This window comes from Sus scrofa, chromosome 18, assembly GCF_054392235.1.
Source record: "Sus scrofa isolate SSC_HxYL_T2T_F1_AM1 chromosome 18, Sscrofa_HxYL_maternal_Yorkshire_Landrace_v2.0, whole genome shotgun sequence".
Classification (NCBI taxonomy): Eukaryota; Metazoa; Chordata; class Mammalia; order Artiodactyla; family Suidae; genus Sus; species Sus scrofa.
The window spans coordinates 32,544,296-32,566,144 of NC_139400.1; the positions used below are offsets into that span (position 1 = coordinate 32,544,296).

General features: G+C 38.5%; 1 protein-coding gene and 1 pseudogene across 1 annotated transcript in view; one reads left to right on the top strand and one right to left on the bottom strand.

The window, feature by feature from the left end:
- Positions 1 to 21,849, bottom strand: part of LOC100512820 (hyaluronidase-4-like) — a 72,678-nt gene that overhangs the window by 19,367 nt on the left and 31,462 nt on the right. The gene's annotated exons all lie outside the window — the stretch shown is intronic.
- On the top strand, positions 2,524 to 2,710 carry LOC146394969 (small nucleolar RNA U3; annotated as a pseudogene).

Here is a 21,849-nt window from a genome sequence, read left to right on the forward strand (position 1 = left end):
ATATTTGGAATGGTACTGCATCTTTATTTATTAAGCCATCTTATTTTTTTCAAGTAGTTGAAAATAAGCATTTGTTAATATTGAGCTTTGCCTTTAGTATTTTTTGTTTTGGTCTTGAAAAGTAAAGATTCAGTTCCATGAAAAGATCTATAGGTTGCTCAAAAGTGACATACACTCAAGATGCACTCTGTTATAGGGAAGCTTTTAAAAGATGAAACAAAACAAAAATTTACCAACTTGGGCTCCACAATTTGAGTCAGATTTTAAATTTTAGATGAATAATAAATGTAGTTCAAGAATACACAAAATAAAGTAGATTGAACTTGATTTATTATCTAATTAAAACACTGTTAATGGATGCAAAAAGACAAGAGCTAAGTTTAAATTTTATTAAAAGAGGATTCTTAGAAACAGAGAAAGCATCTTTTGATCATATTTAAAAATGAGAAGAGGAGTTCCCGTCATGGCGCAGTGGTTAACGAATCCGACTAGGAACCATGAGGTTGCGGGTTCGATCCCTGCCCCTGCTCAGTGGGTTAACGATCCGGCGTTGCCGTGAGCTGTGGTGTAGGTTGCAGACGCGGCTCGGATCCCGCGTTGCTGTGGCTCTGGCGTAGGCCGGTGGCTACAGCTCCGATTCAACCCCTAGCCTGGGAACCTCCATATGCCGCAGGAGCGGCCCAAGAAATAGCAACAATAACAACAACGACAAAAAAGACAAAAGACAAAAAAAAAAAAAAAAAAAAAAAAAATGAGAAGAAAGCTTTCCTTTAAAAAGAACTTTATGGAGTTCCTGTTGTGGCTCAGTGGGTTAAGAACCCCACTAGTATCCATGGAGATGTGGGTTCAATCCCTGCTCACTCAGTGGGTTAAGGATCCAGCATTGCCATGAGCTGTGGTGTAGGTCCCAGGTGCAGATCGGATCCGGCATTGCTGTGGCTGTGGCAGCTGCAGCTCCGATTCAGCCCCTAGCCCGGGAATTTCCTTATGCCAAAGATGTGGCCCTAGCAAGCAAAAACAAAACCACAAAAAAACCTTTCTATCTGAAGATTATGAAAAGATTTCCAGTAGAGGGAGCTGTCGTGAAGAGAGAGATGTTTTTAAATGTAATGTTCTAAAACTCCATATGGACATTTAAAATTAGAATTATCAAGCAAAAAATTATCATTTTATATAATATCAGACACTTCTGCAATAAGCATCTGGGGAAATCTTTATTTTTGGAAGCTCAAGTATTACATTGGTTGCTTTGGCAGTGGTTATACTTGCAGATTACATGCTCACTTTCTTCTCCCAAACTCATCAATCAGCAAACTCACTCCTCTTCTGGAAGGTGATAAGAAAAGAGGCCTAGAAAAAATAAAAAAGTGTTTCTATCATACTATTCTGGAAATTTATTTCCCTTCAGGAGTTCCTATTGTGGTGCAGTGGGTTAGGAATCCATCTACAGTGGTTCAGGTCACTGAGGATGCACAGATTCAATGCCTGGTCAGTCCAGCAGAGTGAGTTAAAGGATCTGCTGTTGCTGCAGCTGTGGCATAGGTTGCAGCTGCAGCTGGGATTCAATCCCTGGCCCGGGAACTTCCATATGCCATGGGTGTGGCCTTAAAATAATTTAAAAAAAAAATGCTTCCCTAATACATGTCTACAGGGCGACCAGACATTTTGGTGAGCTAAGGACAGTCCCAGTTGTATCCATTGTCGTAGGTGATTATTAGTAGTACACCTTTTAATCCTCAATCTTGGAATTTCCTTTGTGGCTCAGCAGGTTAAGAACCAGAGTAGCATCCATGAGGATGTGGATTCGATCCCTGGCCTCACTTACTGGGTTAAGGATCTGGCATTGCCATGAGCTGTGGTGTAGGTCACAGATGTGGCTTGGATCTGACATTGCTGTAGCTGTGGTGTAGGCTGGCAGCTGTAGCTCTGATTTAACCCCAGCCTGGGAACTTCCATCTGCTGCAAATGCAGCCCTGAAAACAAAACAAAACAAAACAAAAACCTCAATTTTTTTATTATAGTTGATTTTCAATGTTCTGTCAATTTCTGCTGTACAGCAAAGTGACCCAGCTTTATATATATGTGTGTGTGTATATATATATATATACACATATATAAACATTCTTTTTCTCATAATACCATGCATCATGTTCTATCACAAGTGATTGGATATGCCTATCTGGTCCAAATGCAGTAGTTTGCATCTATGAAGCCAAACTCCCAGTCCATCCCTCTTCCTCCTCCTCCTCCTTGGCAACTATAAGTCTCTTCTCTATGTCCACAAGTTTGTTTCTGCTCTGTAGATAGGTTCATTTGTGCCATATTTTGGATTCCACATAAAAGTAATATCGTATGGTATTTCTCTTTCTCTTTCTCTTTCTGACTTACTTCACTTAGTATGAGAATGTCTAATTCCATCCATATTGGATGGAAACAACCTAAATGTCCATTGACAGATGGATGGATTAAGAAGATGTGGTATACATATACACAATGGAATACTAATTCGCCATAAAAAAGAACAAAATAATGCCATTTGCAGCAGCATTTGAGAAAAGTCTCTGAATGTGTGGAGCACCAGAAAGCCTGAGGAAAAGGTTTAGTATTATCTACAGAGTATGAAGCTGGTTTTTGGACCTGGTTCTATCTGCCATTGATGATCATTCTTCTCTTCCTTTGGGAGAGCGAAAGGGAGAGGATGCTATTGGAGTAAAATAGACAACAGAAAAGAAGTTTCAAAGTATTCTGAAAGTCACAGCATTGACAATATAAAGTCCCTAACCACTACGCCACCAGGGAAATCCTGAAAGTACTTTCTAATTAGCCTACAAAATGGAGGAAAATGAAATTGCCAAAAAAAATGTTTTAAAATTTATAAAATAAAAATGTGTAATAAAATTGGTGACATCAGTAGATATGGTAATTTGATTTATTAACTTTACTTTTTATATATGAGAGTTTGTTAAAAGCTTAGAAATAAGAGTAGGGTATTTTTTTATATTTAATTTAGCTGGAGAATTGTTAGTCATCTTCAATAAGCCAATTTGTACTTTTTTACTTTTTCTCCTTGTGAGAAGGAAGCCATCTTTGGTTCAAGCTAATGAGCACACTGAAATGTTTCATCTATTTTTAAGAGAATGTTAAGGTCCATTTATACAGAATACGCAAAATTCCTTTTCTGGATTAATAACTACCAAAGCCACCCTCAACCCCTCTCAAGTCCACTTAAATTTAAAAAACAGTAGTTTTGGACACATAGATTGTTGGAACAGAATAGAGAGCCCAGAAGTAAACCCACTCATATATATTAAATTAATTTATGAGAAAGGTGTCAAGAATATTCAATGTGGAAGAAACAGTCTCTTCAATAAATGGTGCTGGGCAAACCAAACAGCCACATGCAAAAGAATGAAATTGGATCACTATCTTATACCATACACAAGAAATTAACTCAAAATGGATTAAAGACTTGAAAGCAAGACCTGAAACCATAAAATTCTTAGAAGAAAACATAAGTAATAAGCTCCTTGACATTATCTTGGCAATGATTTTTTTGGACTTGATACTAAAAGTAAAGGCAACAAAAGCAAAAATAAAGAAGTGGGACTACATCAAACTAAAGCTTCTGCACATCAAATAACACTATCGACCAATTAAAAGGCAACCGACTGAACGACTTAACGGGAGAAAATATTTGCAAATCATATAAGGGATTGAGTATTAATATCCAAAACTCACACAACTCAGTGACAAAGAAACAAACAATCTGATTTTAAAATGTACAGAGGATATGAACAGATATTTTTCCAAAGAAGATATAAAGAAGGCCATAGGCACACAAAAAAGTTTCTTAACATCATAAATTATTGGGAAGTGTAAATCAAAATCACAATGAAATACCACCTGACACCTGTTAAAATGACTATTATTAAAAAGACGGGAAATAGCAAGTGTTGGTGAGGATATAGAGAAAAAGGAACTCTTGCGCACTAATGGTGGGAATGTAAATTGGTGTACATGGAAAACAGTATGGAGGTTCCTCAAAAGTTAAAAATAGGACTATCACATCATACAGCAATTCCACTTCTGGGTATTTATCTGAAGAAAAAAAAAAAACCACTAACTCAAAAAGACACATACACTGCCAAGTTCACTGAAGCATTATTTACAACAGCCAAGATATGTAAACAACCCAAGTGTCCATTGACGCATACATGGATAAAGAAAAATATATATATATATAATGAAATATTATTTAGCCATAAAAAGTGAAATCTTGCCATTTGTGACAACATGGATGCATCTTGAGTAGGTTGTTCTAAGTAAAATAAATCAAACAGAGCTAGACATATATGGTAGGAGCTCACTTATATGAGAATCTAAAAAAAAAAAAAAAAAACAAGTTCATAGATACAGAGAACAGATGGGTGGTTGCCAGATTTGGAGGTGGGAGGAAGGAATTGGGAGAAACGGGTAAAGGGAATCAGACGGTACAAAACTTCCAGCTATAAACTAAATAAGTCACGGGATATACCCTACAGCATAGTAACCATAGTTAATATATTAACTGTATTGCATATGTGAAAGCTGCTAAGAAAGTAAATCTTTTTTCATATGGAGGTTCCCAGGCTAGGGATCTAATCAGAGCTACAGCTGCCGGCCTACACCGCAGCCATAGCAATGCAAGATCTGAGCCGCGTCTGTGACCTACACCACAGGTCACAGCAATGCCAGATCCTTAACCTACTGAGTGAGGCCAGGGATCGAACCTACGACCTCATGGTTACTAGTCGGATTCGCTTCCACTGCACCATGACAGGAACTCCTAAGAAAGTAAATCTTAAAAATTCTTGTCATGAGAAAAAAATTTTGTAACCATGTATGGTGATGAATAGTTAACTAGACTTACGGTAGAGATCATCTGGAAATAAATTCAAATATTGAATCATTATGTTGTATATCTGAAATTAATATAATGCTGTATATCAGTTATACCTTAATTTAAAAAAATTTTTAAGTGTTTTGAATAGGTTTAATACATTTTTTTTCAAGTGTCTCAGTATGGAAACCAGAAGTGAATGGGAAATAATATAAATAAGTGACTAAATTGATTACATCCTAATGAGCCAACAAGGGACCGGAAATGAGTGATGGATAAAAGAAGATTAGTGAAGACTGTCTTTAAATTTACAATCTGGAGGATGAAAGAGACAGAAGACAATGCTGCATAATAAATTATGCTTCAAAATGACACTGAGATTCGAAATGGACAAATAGTACATTAGAAAGAATTTTTTTAAATGCAGAGAAACAGAATGACTGCATTCTAACCAAATCATAACAGATGATAGACTTATTTGACTTTTTAAGTACCAAAAGAAAAGAAACCTCTATTTTTACTTTATAATGAATTCATGTACCCAAAAAAAATGTATTCAGAAAAAAATCATTTTGGAATTGAAGTCAAAGAAAGAATTGAAGTCATTCAAATGAATTAAAATGCAAGACATTCATTGTAGAAAAATACATCTGATAAAAAGAACAAAAGGAACAAAAAACATGGAGCCAAAATGAATAAATAAAAAGTGATTAACAAAAATGTTAACATAAGAGTTCATAATTGCTTTTCAAAGTATTATATGTTTGAAAAGATGTAGAAAAATGAGCTTACTGTAAAATAGCAAGAAATTGAAAATATTAGCTAAAAAGGAGCTATGAAAATAAGTGGGTTTTTTTCAGAACTGTCGTTTAATAAGAAAATTAAAGGAAATGTGCAATTAAGAAAAAACGTGTTTACTTAAGGCTGTGAGGGGAAGAGAAGAACACACTGAAAGTGAATTAGAGAGAAGTGTCATCACTTTAACAATATGAAAGGAGTTTGTAATGAGCCTACTGTTGTATTTAGAGTTAACTGATAAATGTGGCTGCCTCCTCTGAACTATTGCAATAGCCTCTCAAAAGTCTCCCAACTTATACTCTTGCTTCTTCCAGTCTAGCTGCAACTTGGCAACCATAAAACCTTAAATCGGATCATACCCATCCGGTGCTCAAAGCTCTTAACTGATGTCCCATGTCCCTCAGAGTAAAATTTAAGGTTTTGCATTATTCTGGAAGGCCCCACGTGATTTGGACACAGCTATCTCTCTGACTTCCTCTCCTGACTGTCCCCTGGATCACTCTCTAGTCACAGGATTACACTTGCAGTCCCTACAACAGAACGTGTGCCTCCCTCAGGGCCTTTGCTCCAGCTCAGCACTTCTCAAAGGATGCCCCAGGGATCTCTCTAAGTCCCCATAACCATTTCAAGGGATCTAAAATGTCAAATGTAAAACAAAAGCTCAATAAATTTGAAGAGTGCAAGAGTCTTAAGACCAGAACATTGAGAATCACTGCTCTTGCTAATTGACTCCAGCTGGGAGCTCTCTCCACCCAGTCTGACACCTCCCTCAAGACTTTGCTTGTGCTTCACTCTCCCAGTGAGCCCTACCCTGACCACCTCCTCCAAACCCCTGACTTCTGAGTCTCTCTTACCTTATCTCTTTCCCACGGCATTGATTACCTTACAACACACTAGACAATGTACTTGTCCATCTCTACAACTCTAGAATGCAAGCTTCAAAGGGGTGAATATCATGGTCTGAAGTATCCCAAGAGCATAGAAGCGTGCCCGATATAGAGGGGATGTTTGTTGAGTCAATAAATGAATGATGAAGAGTTGATAAAAATAGATTTCCAAGATATGTTGAAGTAGTAGCTTCACAAAATAAATGTTATATATATTCATCAAAATGTAATAATTGGGGGAAATGCTTAAGTGTTTAAAGAACAAATACTACAACAAAATAAAACAAAATAAAACAAAAAACCACCAACATAAAGACTACAACTTTATCTGGTGAACTCATGGCAGAAGGAAAGAAATCTTTGAAAGAACTTGTATCAGTAATTATACGCTCTAGTCTGGGAATGACACACATCACTTCCATCACAACTCACTACTCACTAGCTGAACTAGTCACATGGCCCCACCCAACCAAAAAAGGGACCAGAAAGCTGGAAATATTTGATGACTAGCACTACAATATAGTACTAGTGATGACTAACACTATGAATTGTGTTTCAAATTTGGTAAAACAATTTAATAATCAAGATTAATAAAATTTCCTGTGAAAGTAGTTCAGAATATTCAATGATTATAAAAAACTAATAATGTTAATTCTACTGTAAACAATAAGGGAGTTCCCATCATGGCTCAGTGAAAACGAATCTGACTGGTATCCATGAGGATGCAGGTTTGATCCCTGGCCTCGCTCAGTGCATCAGGGATCTGGAGGTGCTGTGAGCTGTGGTGCAGGTCAGACTCGGCTCAGATCCTGCACTGCTGTGGCTGTGGTGCAGGCTGGTGGCTACATCTTCGATTCAAACCCTAGCCTGGGAACCTCCATAGGCCGCGAATGCGGCTCTGAAAAGCAAAAGCAAAAAAAAAAAAAAAAATTTAATTTAAAAATTTGGAAAAAAAAAGTGTTTTATTATTGACTTATATAGTAGAAAGTAGGTTAAGATATGTTACATTCGTTTTAATGAACTTTATTAATGATTGGACTTGGGAGGATTCACTTGTTTTTGCTTTTTAGGGCCGTACCCACAGCACCCACCTGGAGGTTCCCAGGCTAGGGGTCAAGGAGGAGCTGCAGTTGCCAGCCTATATCACGGTCACAGTGACACAGGATCCGAGCCATGTCTTCAACCTAAACCACAACTCATGGCAGCACCGGATCCTTAACCCACTGAGCAAAGCCAGGGATCAAACTTGTGTCCTCACAGATGCTAGTCAGGTTTGTTACCACTGAGCCACAATGGGAACTCTGCATTTGTTAATCTTCCTTCCTTTGTTCTTTCCTTCCTTCCTTCTTTTTTTTTTTTTTTCTTTGTCTTTTTGTCTTTTGTTGTTGTTGTTGTTGTTGCTATTTCTTGGGCCGCTCCCGCGGCATATGGAGGTTCCCAGGCCAGGGGTTGAATCAGAGCTGTAGCCACCGGCCTACGCCAGAGCCACAGCAACGCAGGATCCGAGCCGCATCTGCAACCTGCACCACAGCTCATGGCAACGCCGGATCGTTAACACACTGAGCAAGGGCAGGGACCGAACCCGCAACCTCATGGTTCCTAGTCGGATTCGTTAACCACTGCGCCAAGACGGGAACTCCGTCCTTCCTTCCTTCTTCTTCCTTCTTTCAGCAAATATTTATTGAACCCGTCTATGTATAGCAAATGGTACCTGATGATGAAGGGAGTTTACTGAGGGAACATGGACAACAAAGAGGTAAGCAGAATTTACAAATGAAAATAGTTGTAGATTGTGATAAATATTATAATGGAGATAAACATTTGATAAAGAATAAGTAAGATAGGCAACTCTTTCTAAATGATGTTGGAGATGAGCTCTGCAGATTACAAGGGAGCTAGTCTTCCAGAGATCCAGAGGAAGAAAATTCCAGACACAAGGAACACATGCAAAAGTCCTGGCACAATTGAGAAATGGTTTGAGCTGTGGGAGGAAGGAGGAAAGCGGTGAGAGAGAGGCAGGCAGAGACCACCTCAGGCAAGGCTTTGTTGATGAAGGTGATGGGTTTCAAAGGTTTTTTGAGCAGAGGATTGACAAGATTTCTTTCATGTTTTTAAAAGATTGCCTTGGCTTCTGGTAGAAATATAGAATGCATGGGGGAACTGTTAGGAAGTTTAATGCAAAAATACAGTTGGTTTTGATTTAGTTTAGATTAAAAGCCAGAGAGAAAGGAATAGATTCATTACATACTTAATAAGAAAGCCAACAAGATTTCCTGCTGGATTAGATGTGGAGATAAATGAAAAGGAAAAACTCAAAGACTGAGGGAATTTGCTGACCTGAGAAGCCATTTATTGAATTGGAAAAGGCAGAGAATAAATCAGAATTGTGAGCAGTCAAGAGTTCTTTAACATACTATACTAAATTTTATATGCTTCTTAAATATCCAAGAAGAGATGCCATGCAAACTGGAAGTTTTGGGGGGTTTTTTTGGCTGCAGCATGCAGCGGCTTGATGTGGGGGCTCAGTTCCCAGACCAGGGATTGAAGCTGGGCTGCAGCAGTAAAAGTGCCAAATTCTAACCACCAGACCACCAGGAAGCTCCGACTGGAGGTTTTAACCGAACATTAAAACATATTAAGCACTTGTTATGAGCACTGTGTTCATTACTTTATGTATATAGCAGGGTCATAAATTTAAGTCATACTATGTTATATATTTTACATATGTGTTTGTTTATTTATGAATGTCTTTATTACTTTATGCAAATTGCATATAATGTTGTCTACAATTATTTTGGTCTTCAGTTTGAATCCCTATATCTGAATAGGAAAAAAAATTAACTGTCCAATTCCATCTAAATTTAATCCAATCCAACCTTTAAAAAAGTATAATTTCTTTTCTGTAAAATAAAAGTGCTCAGTGTCATATGCTCACCTCCATTTTTCTACCTATCTCCCTAAGGATGGTGTCCTTTTATGCAGGAGTATGTGGGAAAGCTTATACATCCTCATGGTGGCAGAGAAGGATCAGGGGAGTGTAATGTCCTTTGCCTCTTTCAGCTTCTAGTGAAAAATGATTTATCCACCAGGATGTTGCTCTCCAGCCTGATGCTCAATTTCTTGGTGTCAGACTATCCCAAGTAGGACCAAAGGCAATGCAGGAAACCTCAGTCTCCAGGCCTTCTTCCACCTTTCATTTTATGTGCCTGTGCTGCATATTGGTATATGTCAGCTTGCATGTTTGCTTCCTCCCACAGCCTCAATGTGAGTGGAAGGGTAAATGGGTTCCTCTCCACTTAAAGATTTCTCAGCTTTAGGCCGGAGCCAAACCCCAGAGAAAGAAAACTGCAGAGAGACCTCTGCTTTCTTGACTCTCTCACTGTCCTCTTCTTCCCATAATTACCTTTAGTTTGCAAGGAGTGTGTTTTATCCCAGAGAGAGCCTGGCTGGCAGTGACAGGTAGAAGGGGTAACATCTCTCCATCCCCAGTGAATGGCTAAGTTGAGTCCTCCAAGCCTACATGGCTGTTGTCTTATTACACAATCCAAATGTATATGTAAGAAATAGAATTTTAATTTATTTTATTCTTCATATAAAAAATTTTAGATTCATCCTTCACAGATGGAAGCTTTCTTAACACCAAGGTAAAAGTCATGAGTTCAGAAAAGCAAAAAAGAAAATTATATTATCTATTTTTTAAATTACTCAAACGTGTATTTATTGTATAATTTAACCAATCCTCACATCAAACTTCTGAACATTGGTACTGTCATCAGTCCTATTTTAGAAAAGAGATAACTGATGCTTATAAAGTTTTGTGTAACACAAATTATAAAATGATATCATTGGGATTTCAACTAATTCTCTACCAAAATCATACTAAAATGCCTTCTCTTGATATTTTTGTAGTTAATTCTTGCAAAGACAAGAAAATTAAATTCAAAGATTCCAACACAATATGTAATATAGATGAATACAGTTTGACTTCTAACATGCAGATTGCATTTTCTAACAAGAGCCCCAGAGGCAAATAATCTGAAACAGAATCAAGTTATGTATTGTTCAGGAAAGACATGAGAGCAGAATATCCTTGCAGAGAGAAATCTGGCATTATTCGGGGCATGTACTCAAGGGTTATGATCAACCCACAAATCTGAGTAGCTTAACATAACAAGTTTTATTTTTGTTCACATTATATCTCCCACATGAGTTGGCAGACTTTCTCTCCACACAGTGATTCAGAGACCCAGGCTAGTGGAGATGCCAACATCTTGTAGCTGTACCAGCCTGAGCATGCAGTCTCCTCGGGTGTTCTGTTAGGGGAGGAGAGAATCTAGCCACTTGCAATGGCTTTTGACTACCTCCTTTTGGGGAGGGGGGGCGGGGAGGGCATGCCCACAGCAAGTGAAAGTTCCGTAGCCAAGGACAGAACCCACGCCAGAGCCACAGCTGTGACAATGCCGGATCCTTATCCCACTGAGCCATCAGGGACCTCCAGCTTTTGACTACCTTTGACAGCAAACAATACATTTACATCCACTAGTACTTCACTGGTCAGAACTTTGGATCCATCTAAGCACAAGGTGGCCAGGAAATGCAGAAAAGAGAACGGAATATTTGCTCTGCCTCTGCCACCGCCCCATGAACATGATTTACGCATCCAGCCACCTGCCTCCTCCTACCTTAAGCTCTTCCATTTCCAAAGCTGCTTTTAAATTCAGGGTAAATATTATTATCCTTGTTTTAGAGACTGCTTTACATTTTGTGATTGAGGAAGAACATTGCAAGATCGTTACAAAGCTTTATTAAAGGCTAAATTACAGCTCTGAGATCATTTATAGGTAATTTTTGTGTGTGTGTGTTTTAATGAAGCAGTATTCATGGAATAAGAACACATCTGCTCTCACACCTGTGAGGAATAAGGCACCACACAAGTGGAAGGGTGGAGTTTCTGCTGATTGCATGAGTTCTATCACCACAGCTTGCCCATGACCTTGGCCTTACTTCTGGTTTAAATACACCAAGAGTGACTTCAAAGTTAAACATCTGAAAGTGCTGCAACTGGCTTTTCAACTACAACTGACAGGTTTCCATTGACAAAATTCCTTATTACATTCTGAGTCTCCAATAGCGGAAGTCTACAAGTTTGAATATTAATACAGGGTACTTAAACCTATAAAAAAGTTACTACAGAAGTAGGAAATGTAAGGAAGTAGCACCATCTGGTGGGTAAGAATGACAAGAGAATTTGGAGATTTGCTTCCTAAGGAATGTGCAGTTGTGGGCACTTAAAAAAATTATTATAATTGCCATAGATACAATCAAGTTTCCAAAGAAAAGCCCTTGAAAGTTTTGGAATTGAGACCAGAGGAATGAAATCCTCTTCTCAGAAAAACAGGGACAAAGAGAGGGTGTATGACTTTTCACATTATCATTTCTGATTAATGGCTGCTTACATGAAACCCAGGTCAATTAAAGTGGCCTGTGGTAATGATGAGAGGGTTATTTACAACCAAACTGAGGCCATTATCATCAAAGAGCAGAGTGTCTAGGTAATTTTAGAAAGTTTGCACATGCTAGGCAAAGCACTGAGCATAGGCTTCCAATCCACTTAGTAAAGGGCCAGCAGGAGGCCCTGCCTTAACACCTGTTTATTAGTTCCTATCAGAAATGAATGGTGAGATTTTTTGACAAAGGCAAAAACAGCAAACTATTTGGCTTTGCAGCTCTCAAGTGTCTGTACCCCATTTATTTCGCTGACATTTTCTCACAGCTTGAAAATCGCTTTGTTAACTTGAAACAAATATTTCTGCCAGATATTCCTCCAGCAAAGATGGGTTTGTTTGGGATCAGAAAAGAACTGCAATTCAGGGTCTGCAACCAACAAGCCATGGGCAAGTCCTCACACCACATGAACTGTTTAACTAGAGCCCTCCCAACTTCCTGTCCCCCTTTATAAAATAAAAGAAGGGGGACAGGAAGTTGGGAGGGCTCTAGTAAACAGTCCATGGCTTTTTATTGCCTGAATCCTTGCCAGGAGAGAAGGAGTCTTTCTTCTTCCAGCTGGGCTATTGCCACAAGGCATGAGAGCTCCTCTTTCTGGTCTTCCATCTCTATTTCACTGATGCTTCTGTTTATTAATTTTTTATAGCGTCCTTGAGAAATTAAGTTTGCAGTTCTAGTTGGACATTTTTGAAAGATGAACTGAGTTAAACAGCGCAACAATTTAATGAGACTCTTCTGGAATATCCTACTCTGACACTTTATTCCCAGCTTTTTCTGTGATGTTCAGTAGCAATGAGACTATGGTAGACTTGGTTTATCATATGGGAAAGTATAAGAACAGTCATAGCAAACAGATGTTGAAACCTCTGTAACAACATGTTACCCCTTCATTTATCATTGAGTCTCATTAAGCCAGGCTCCTTAAGGGACTCTTTTCACCCAACTATTTCCCCATGCATATTTTTGGGAGTTCCCTGGAGGCTTGGTGGGTTAAGGATCCGGTATTGCCACTGCTCTGACTTGGGTCACTGCTATGGCATGGATTAATTAGATCCCTGACCCAGGAACTTCTGCATGCTGTGGGCACTGCAAAAAAGAAAAAAGAAAAAAGAAAAGAAAAAAATTATGGCTTAGCCCAGGAGCTGAAAGCCCAGATCTTGATTATTATTATTTTTTTTTTGAGAAACTGTTACCTCCCCACCCCACCCCCATTCCCCATTTCTCTCACCACTAATGTATTTTCTGTCTCTACAGATTTTCCTATTTTAGACATTTCATATAAATGGAACATCATATGGGATTTTTGCTATTGGCTTTTTTCACTTAGCATAATGTTTTCAAGTTTCATCCACTTGTAGTGTATATCAGTACTTCACTACTTTTTGTGGCTCACTAATATTCCATTGTACGTATACCACATTTTCTTCATCCATTCATACTCCACAGGCATTTGAATTATTTCTACATTTTGACTACTATGAATAATAGTGCTTTGAACGTTAGTGCACACATGTTTATGTGACATACACATTCATTTCTCTTGGAATGGAACTACTAGGTCCTAGAAGTAGAATTATCAGGTTATATGATAACTTTGCTTAATAAAAATGAACTTATTTTCAATTCTGGCTCTGTGCTTTTAGGCAAATTATGCCTCAGTTACTTTATCTATAAAATGGTGCCAAAAGCATTTCATATGATTGTTTTAAAGATAAAGCAAGTTACTATATAAAAAGCTCATAATATATCTATAAACATTATATAATCATTTTTTAAAATCAGTTTCCAGATCCTCTTCCTTAAAGATTCTGTGAGAATCCTTAAGCCAGAGGGACAAAAGGAATAGTCTCAGGCTTGGTCAGATCTGGACCACTCTTCCTGTACTGTCTCAGTTTCACTAACCATTTTGTTTTCCCAGAATGTCTAACCCCACATTGTTCCGTTTGAATTGTGGCTTCTTCCGTGCCTTATAGGGATTAATAAACAGTGCTTACTCCTTACATTGGCAAAAGATCAAAGTTCATCTAAATATAAGCTTTATAGAGGCTTTATTTCTCTGCAATATAGTTTTCAAACAGTAGGCTTCCTGCTTTTCTTGTAAACTGTGTGGAAGACTTTTAACTATTTGCTTGGCCTTATACTCCTACCTATAGTGTCTTACCCTATATGTCTCTGTCACACAGCACTCAAGGAGCCAGTTTTATTCAGCTCCATTTTTGGTAAAAATCCCATGTTTGTTGGGGTCCAAGCTGAAATGCCCCCACCATGGTATAGTACCTTGACTTCCCAGGTAACTATTATACATTCCACTAATAATTTTTCTGATTAAGCCAGTCATGCTTACAACATCCATAGCAAGCTCTCAAGTCCTCAGATGTTCTGTTTACCAGAGGACTTTGGGTCTCAGATTTTATTACTGTAAAACAGTTTGCTTGGAATAAAGATAAAATATGTTTTATAGTCAGCTCTCTAGCAAATACATTTACTTGTTCTAAAGCAAAGAAGTCAGAGAGTAATTTAAATTACTGAGAGCTTACTATGTGGCAGATGCTAGTTGTTTGAAGGAATATTTTGGACCAAGGTCAAGGATGGAGCAGACCATGAGGTCCTCTATTTGCGCCTGATAAGACAACTTCTTGTTACAAAATGTTCCAGGGGATTTGTGACCATCACAAAAATGCTCCTAAAGACTGACATAGATGCCCAGCTGCACATCTTGCTTTGCATGGGCCCAGGATATCTACAGGAGAGTACTCAAACCGGGTCCACACACTGTGTTCAGACATCCACAAAGCACTCTAGGGGATTGGGATTCCTCGAGGGAGGCTGGCCTGGAAGCAGGGACCTCAGAAGTTATGAGAAGGTATGGATGAGCAGGTCTAAGCCAGTAGTTTGTCTGAATGTCAAAGGGAGTCATGGATGCGGCAGCAGGAGCACACGACCTTCCCTGACATTACCCCCCACCAAGTGTGTGTGTGCTATGGGTAGAACCTTCCTGCAGATCTGGTTGTAGGGACCTAACTTGAAATATCTCTCATCATGAGACTCTAAAGGAGTTTTCCTACTGTCTAGAGAGGGAGCAAAGCACAAGAGCAGCAGGCTGGGAGGCAGGGCACAAGACATGAGAACAAAGTGACTGCAGGCAAACCTCACCCACAGGGCCTTTGGGAAAGAATTAAATTAATGAGAAGGGCTGACTCCCAAAACTCAATTTTCTACTGGTCAAGCAGCTATGGGCTCAAAGCCTGAAGATATGGGATATTATTTTAAATATGAACTATTTATATATCCTGTCAGGTAAAGCCTAAGGCTATATAGATTATATGCATTTAACTTGCACAGTTAATTTTACAGAAGAAACACAGGCTGGGTGAGGGAAGTCACCTAAATGCCCAGAGGTAATAAGCAGCAGAGCCAAGAATCAACACACAACCTGTGTGAATCCAAAAGTCAGCATCTTTCCTCTATACCCTTTGCTTCTCCAGATAAAGAAGGTTCATTGGTGCATAATCAATATGCATGTACAGTCTTCCAAATAGTGATAAAAAGCAACATATGTTGAGCAATTATTATATGCTAAGTGATTTGCCTATGCCCCAAGTGTGATTTACTGAGAAACTGATCAATATTTTGATTTTTTTTTCTATTGGGTTTTCACCAAAGAATAATGCCACCAAAGAATGTTATTCATCAGGGAGTTCCCATCGTGGCGCAGTGGTTAACGAATCCGACTAGGAACCATGAGGTTGCGGGTTCGGTCCCTGCCCTTGCTCAGTGGGTTAACGATCCGGCATTGCCGTGAGCTGTGGTGTAGGTTGCAGACGCGGCTCGGATCCCGCGTTGCTGTGGCTCTGGCGTAGGCCGGTGGCTACAGCTCCGATTAGACCCCTAGCCTGGGAACCTCCATATGCCGCGGGAGCGGCCCAAGAAATAAAAGACAAAAGACAAAAAAAAAAAAAAAAAGAATGTTATTCATCAAAGAATAATAATAATGCCTTTGAAATCTAGTTTCCCCTTATCCTCAGAATGAGAGTTATTTACTCATTTCAAAGCCTTCAGCCAACACTGGAATCCCAAAGGACATGAAAATAGAGGCTTTGGCATAGCAGCCTAACCCTGGAGGTTGTTCCCTGATTGAAACATGGCGAGGTCTGCAGATTTCATCAAGTGCTTGGTCTCAGCATTCTGGAGGTAATGATTTCTTTTATTAGAACTAATGTGTCAATACCTGTGAGAACTGGCCTTAAATGCTGCTTCTTGAGCATCTCAAGTAAGAGGTTTTTGGCTAAGGAGTCAGCAGAGAGGAATATTGCAAGTATACATTGGTCAGCTCACCCAAGGAGGCCTGCTCCAGTGCATGGCAAAAAAACAGTACTCAACTATTGCTGAGTGTTTAGAAGACTGAGCTGCCATCCATGTCTATGAAAGCTGTATGCAGTGTCCCTGTATACAGCAACCAAATGGAGCCAAGGGGGAAAATAGCCATCCCTCTTGACCAAGAGCCAGGCAGGCCCTCCCACGTCTTCCTAAGAATATGTAAGCCCCAGGGATTTTGTAAGCTCGAATGAGGATAACCTCCGTTAATAACTTATATTGGACTTAATACTGACCTTACAAACTGTGATTTGGAAATGGCCTTATGTAGGAAATAAAGAACCATGATGTCTCTTGTACCTTGAGTGTAATGGAGCTATTCATACCTGTTATACATGTCACAATGTACTTTCTACTCATAGAACACATTCTTGACGGTCTCTATTTTACATATTAAGAAATTAGACCTTGAAGGAGTTGAGTAACTTGCCCATGTTCACACAACTCAAGGCTTTCTTAATACAGAGAATTTGGGCCCTTCAGACTTGCCAGCCTTATAAAATACATTGCAACACAGCCTCATCCACATGTCTTGAAAACTAATTCAAGGAGTCTATCACCACAAGCTATATAAACAAATTGTTACCAAGCATAAATAGGATTGGTAGCGGAGATCATGCTTTAATTGTATCAATATTCAATTATATGTAGGAGATAATAAGGCACATCTTAGAATTTAGTTGGAAAAAACATATGTCAATAAAGGTATATTTAACCAAGTGTCAAGAGAGTGTTACAGATAATAAATGTTACAGGAATTTGGATTGGATCCTAGTAGATGGTGCAATGGAAATATCATTAGATAATGAGTCAGAAGACATTAGTTCCAATTCTGACACCAACTATGCCACTTCTAGCTAGTTAGCCTTCAAGATCTAAATTTTTCTGTGCCTCAGATTCATTATTTAGAAACTGTTGATAGCAATATGCTTCCTTCTCTCCTCGCAGGGTTTTAAAAAATATATAATTATATGCACAAAAATGTTTACAAAACTACAATGAACTACAAAAACAAACAAGACATTGTTTTTCCTCTTTTCGTTGTGTCATATTTTCATGAATCGAGGTTACTATGATGATTAACTTCACACTTCAACTTGTCTAGGCTCTAGTATCCAGTTGTTTCACCAGACATCAGTCCAGATGTTGCTATGAAGGTATTTTTCAGATGTGATTATCATTTAAATCAGTAGACTCTGAGTAAAGCAGATAACCCTTCATAATGTGGGTGGGGATTCACCCAACTGGTTGAAGACCTTAAGAGAAAAAAAACTAAAGTCCCCTGAAAAAAAAGAAACTCTGCCACTAGGCTAACTTCAGATTCAAGGCTACCACACCAACTCTTGCCAAAATGTCCAGCCTACCTGCCAGCCCTCTAAGTATCAGACTTGCCAACCCTTACACTAACTGTATGACCAAATCCTTTAAAATAAATCTCTCTCTCTTCAACCAATGTGAAGTGTGGTGTGTGTGTGTGTGTGTGTGCATGTGAATAGATATACATATACAGTCATCCCTCAGTATCTGTGGAGGATTGGCTCCAGGAGTCCCCAAAGATACCGAAATACATGGATACTCAAGTCCCTTATGTAAAATGTTGTAGTACAATGAATACAGTTGGCTCTCCTTATCTGTGGATGTGGAGAGCTGACTGTATGTTATATACCCATATATGCATATGTGTAGATGAACACATGCACACACGTTCACACACACACACCCTATTGGTTCTGCGTCCCTGAAGAATGCTGACTGATACAATAGCTCTTCTGAATGAAGAACTTACTTTAACAAGAAAAAAGTGATCAAAGAAAACTCAGAAAGTACTATTTTATTCTTAGAATATTTTCTGTTGGTCAAATTTTGAATATATATGAAGGAGTAAATATAGAGAATGTTTCATGATAATATCTTCCATTAGTCCAATGAAATACACACTCTTAATATGCCCAAATAGGCAATATGATAAAACAAGAATCTTTGCTATTGTTTGGGAGAGCTGATTTGACTGCTGTGGCCTGAGTGTGTTTGTCTTCGCTCAAGACATCCCTTGCATTTAGAATACATTCCCTTCTGGTCGTCCTTTGTCCTAAAGGTATGTAGCTCATTCTCTAAGCCACAGTACAGTGGTTCTTCTAAGCTGAAACACCCAATTCCTCTAGCTGAGAGAGTTGTTACTACCTCTTTGAACTCTGTTCCTCTTATAGTATTCATCACCTTATGTCCTGAATTATAATTATTTGTGTGTTTGTGTTGTTCCCACCGCTAGAAATAATCATCCTCTGGAGGGTAGTAGTTACTGATAAATCATCATCTTCATCAGAACCTGCTATAGCTTCTTGCCCAAGATATCTTGATAAATATATGCCAAATAAGCAAAACTTCACAGGTCATTTTGGTCTCTCGAGTTTAGGCCCTTTTCTCTAATTTGTGCTATAAGAAGTCCTAGAAGTTATCTCTAGTGGTCTGGTGGTAAATGTTTATTAGGTGGCAAAGGAATAAAAAGCAGTAGCACAGGGCCTTAGTTATAAGATTGAAAGTTGGCTTAAAATAACACTTTAAATGAGAGAATTTTAAAGAGGTAGTAAAATCACACAGGCTTTGACGTGTCCTCTGGTGACTCTGCGGTAACCAAGGTACTTCCTTGCTCTCCCATGAAATGTTCTTGATATTTATCAGTGATATAAACTCACTGCTAAATATGTTAACAAAAGCAAAGTACAAGTATCTGTGTACACATCAAATGTTTCACTTTCAAAGATATTTCTGTGCCCTCAGCAAACAGTATGTACTTTCTATCTAAATTCAGAACACTTTACTAATTTCACATTATGTGAATAGACACAGTGGCACAAAGAGATGGAATGACTTCTCAGGGGTAAAAAGGAGAGCTGAACTCTGTTTTAGATCTCAGCATTTTTAAGATTCCAATTTAGCATCTTTGACAACCAGTATTCCTTCTGTCTCTGAAGGAGAATTCATTGAAATGGCATGGTTGGAGAGCAGAGATTTTTTTAGTTATATTCAACTAGTTTTACACTGTAATACACCTAAAAGTTCTTAAAGCCAGTATTTCTCTAGAAGACAAGGATAGTAATCTACAATACACTCAGCTCATTGACCCAATGTTGATTGATTGATAACATATAGTAGCACCATATTGAGTGCTGAGGATAAACATAGCTCCTATGCTTGAGACATACACATCAAACGAACTGGTCAATCTTGATTGTTGTTTAAAATTCTTTTTAGTTTTCACTATGGTTAAAATAAATAATCTTTTCTATCTCACACCCCAAAAAAATGAGATCTATTCTCCTTCTATATTGCAACTACCCCTTCCCTGCTCAATAAACACAAACAGAACTCTTCAGAAAGAAAGTTAAGCTGTTCTGGATTCAGGCCCAATGAGGAAGATTATACTAGATTATCACAGAAGGGAAGTGGGTAGAGCTTATTGGTTGCAATTGAAGTTGGGGGTGACTGAGACCTAGAGGCGATTTCCTGACGGGGGTAGGGACTTGGGTCTTATTCCCATTAAGAATCTCAGTAGGTGGCAGGAGCTCTGATAAGGAATGTATATACGTGGCTAGTGGCTCAATCTCTATTGCTGTGGTCTTTTGAGCTGTGGAGAAGGCTTCCAGGGCTGAGATGACCATGGAGGAAAAATTCTACACAAGCAAAAACCTTCTTTACAATAGGTCACATGGGCTTGAGCAATGGGCATGACGACTAAGCAACTAGAATGAACTCAGGTCAAGAATCCTTTCCTCCATGATGACATAGGATAATGTCCCCTGGTAAACAGGAACAACCTCAAGGAAGATCGCTCTAGTAATTAAATATTAAACATGTTGACAAGAAATTTCAGAGCAAGATTTATTTTGATTTTTCAAAAGAAGGTAACATGCTTTCTATCTGACCCAAGTTTCATGGGGCAAGTTCATATTCCTTACAGTCAGAAAGACAGATAAATATTAAAATAGAGAATGTACTGTGTACTAGAAATGCTCATAGGAGAAAGCAGCTACCACATTTCCCAGATTTTAAAATTTGTTTGATCACTTTACTGTTTCTCTATTGGAGCATGTCTTAAAACTGATTCATATCTTTAGTATTCTAGTTGTTTTGCTTTAATTTTCAAAAAAAAATCTGATAGTCTAGAATCAAGAAAACATTATAATTCCCTACAGGTAATTAAGTGGGACAGGAAGGTATCATAGAAGAACTGATTTTTTTGATTGCTTTAAAAGATAAGCAGTGAACAAAGTGGCATAAAGACATGTTTGGAGATGGAAATATATGGAAAAAGCATCATGAGTGAAAGAAAACCTGTGTGTCATTGGCAGGCAAATAACTTATCTTAACCAATATACAAAAATAACTTGTTGAGTATTTATTTAGAGAGCATGGGAAATTATATCCATAAAAATTTTTGCACAGAAACAAATTCCTTTACCGATTGACTTCTACTGGTCAGAGCACAGTCAAATGTTCTGAAACAATGTGTCCACTTAGTCTGACACATATTCATAGATTAAGAATTTAAATAAAAAGATGAATCATGTCCCCATTAAGCAGCATTGTGACCTGCATCTTGGACCTTGGCATTTTGGCTGTTTGTTACTGCTTCTTTGCAAGAAAGCTCAGCATAGATAGCTAATTCTAGCAATGAGAGTTTTGTTTTGTATTTTTACTTCTGCTCAAGGGCTTGCCACTTTTGGCAGAAGTGGGACCAAACATTTACATTTTGCCAAGGATGGCAGGTCAAAGCCTGCATTATTTGGCAACATATTTTCACTATGATTCAGGGCTATGCAGCACTTTTATAAATTGGCACCCAGTTAGGGCTGTCCATGTGGGCTCACGCCTTCATCTAGCTCTGAGTTCAAGGAACTTTGTGGAGCAAAAATTGCTTGTGTAAGGTATGGGAAATGAGGCAGGATAGTATACTACTGTTTTAATGAAATATGGTGTCATACGCCATCTCTCTTGATCCCCACATTGTTGTGCTATAAATATCATCATTTCCACCTCAAAGATGATGAAACTGAAACTGAGGAAATTAAGCTACCTTAGACAAGAATAATCAAACAATAAATGAGTAGAAAATGGAGTGTTGGAGTTCCCGTCCTGGCTCAATGGTTAATGAATCCAACTAGGAACCATGAGGTTTCAGATTCGATCCCTGGCCTTGCTCAGTGGGTTAAGGATCTGGCGTTGCCATGGTGTTGGTCGCAGACATGGTTCGGATCCCACATTTGCTGTGGCTCTGGCCTAGGCCAGTGGCTACAGCTCTGATAAGACCCCTAGCCTGGGAACCTCCATATGCCGAGGGTGTGGCCCTAGAAAAAGACAAAAAAAAAAAAAAGAAAGAAAAAAAAGAAATCAATATACTTAATTTTT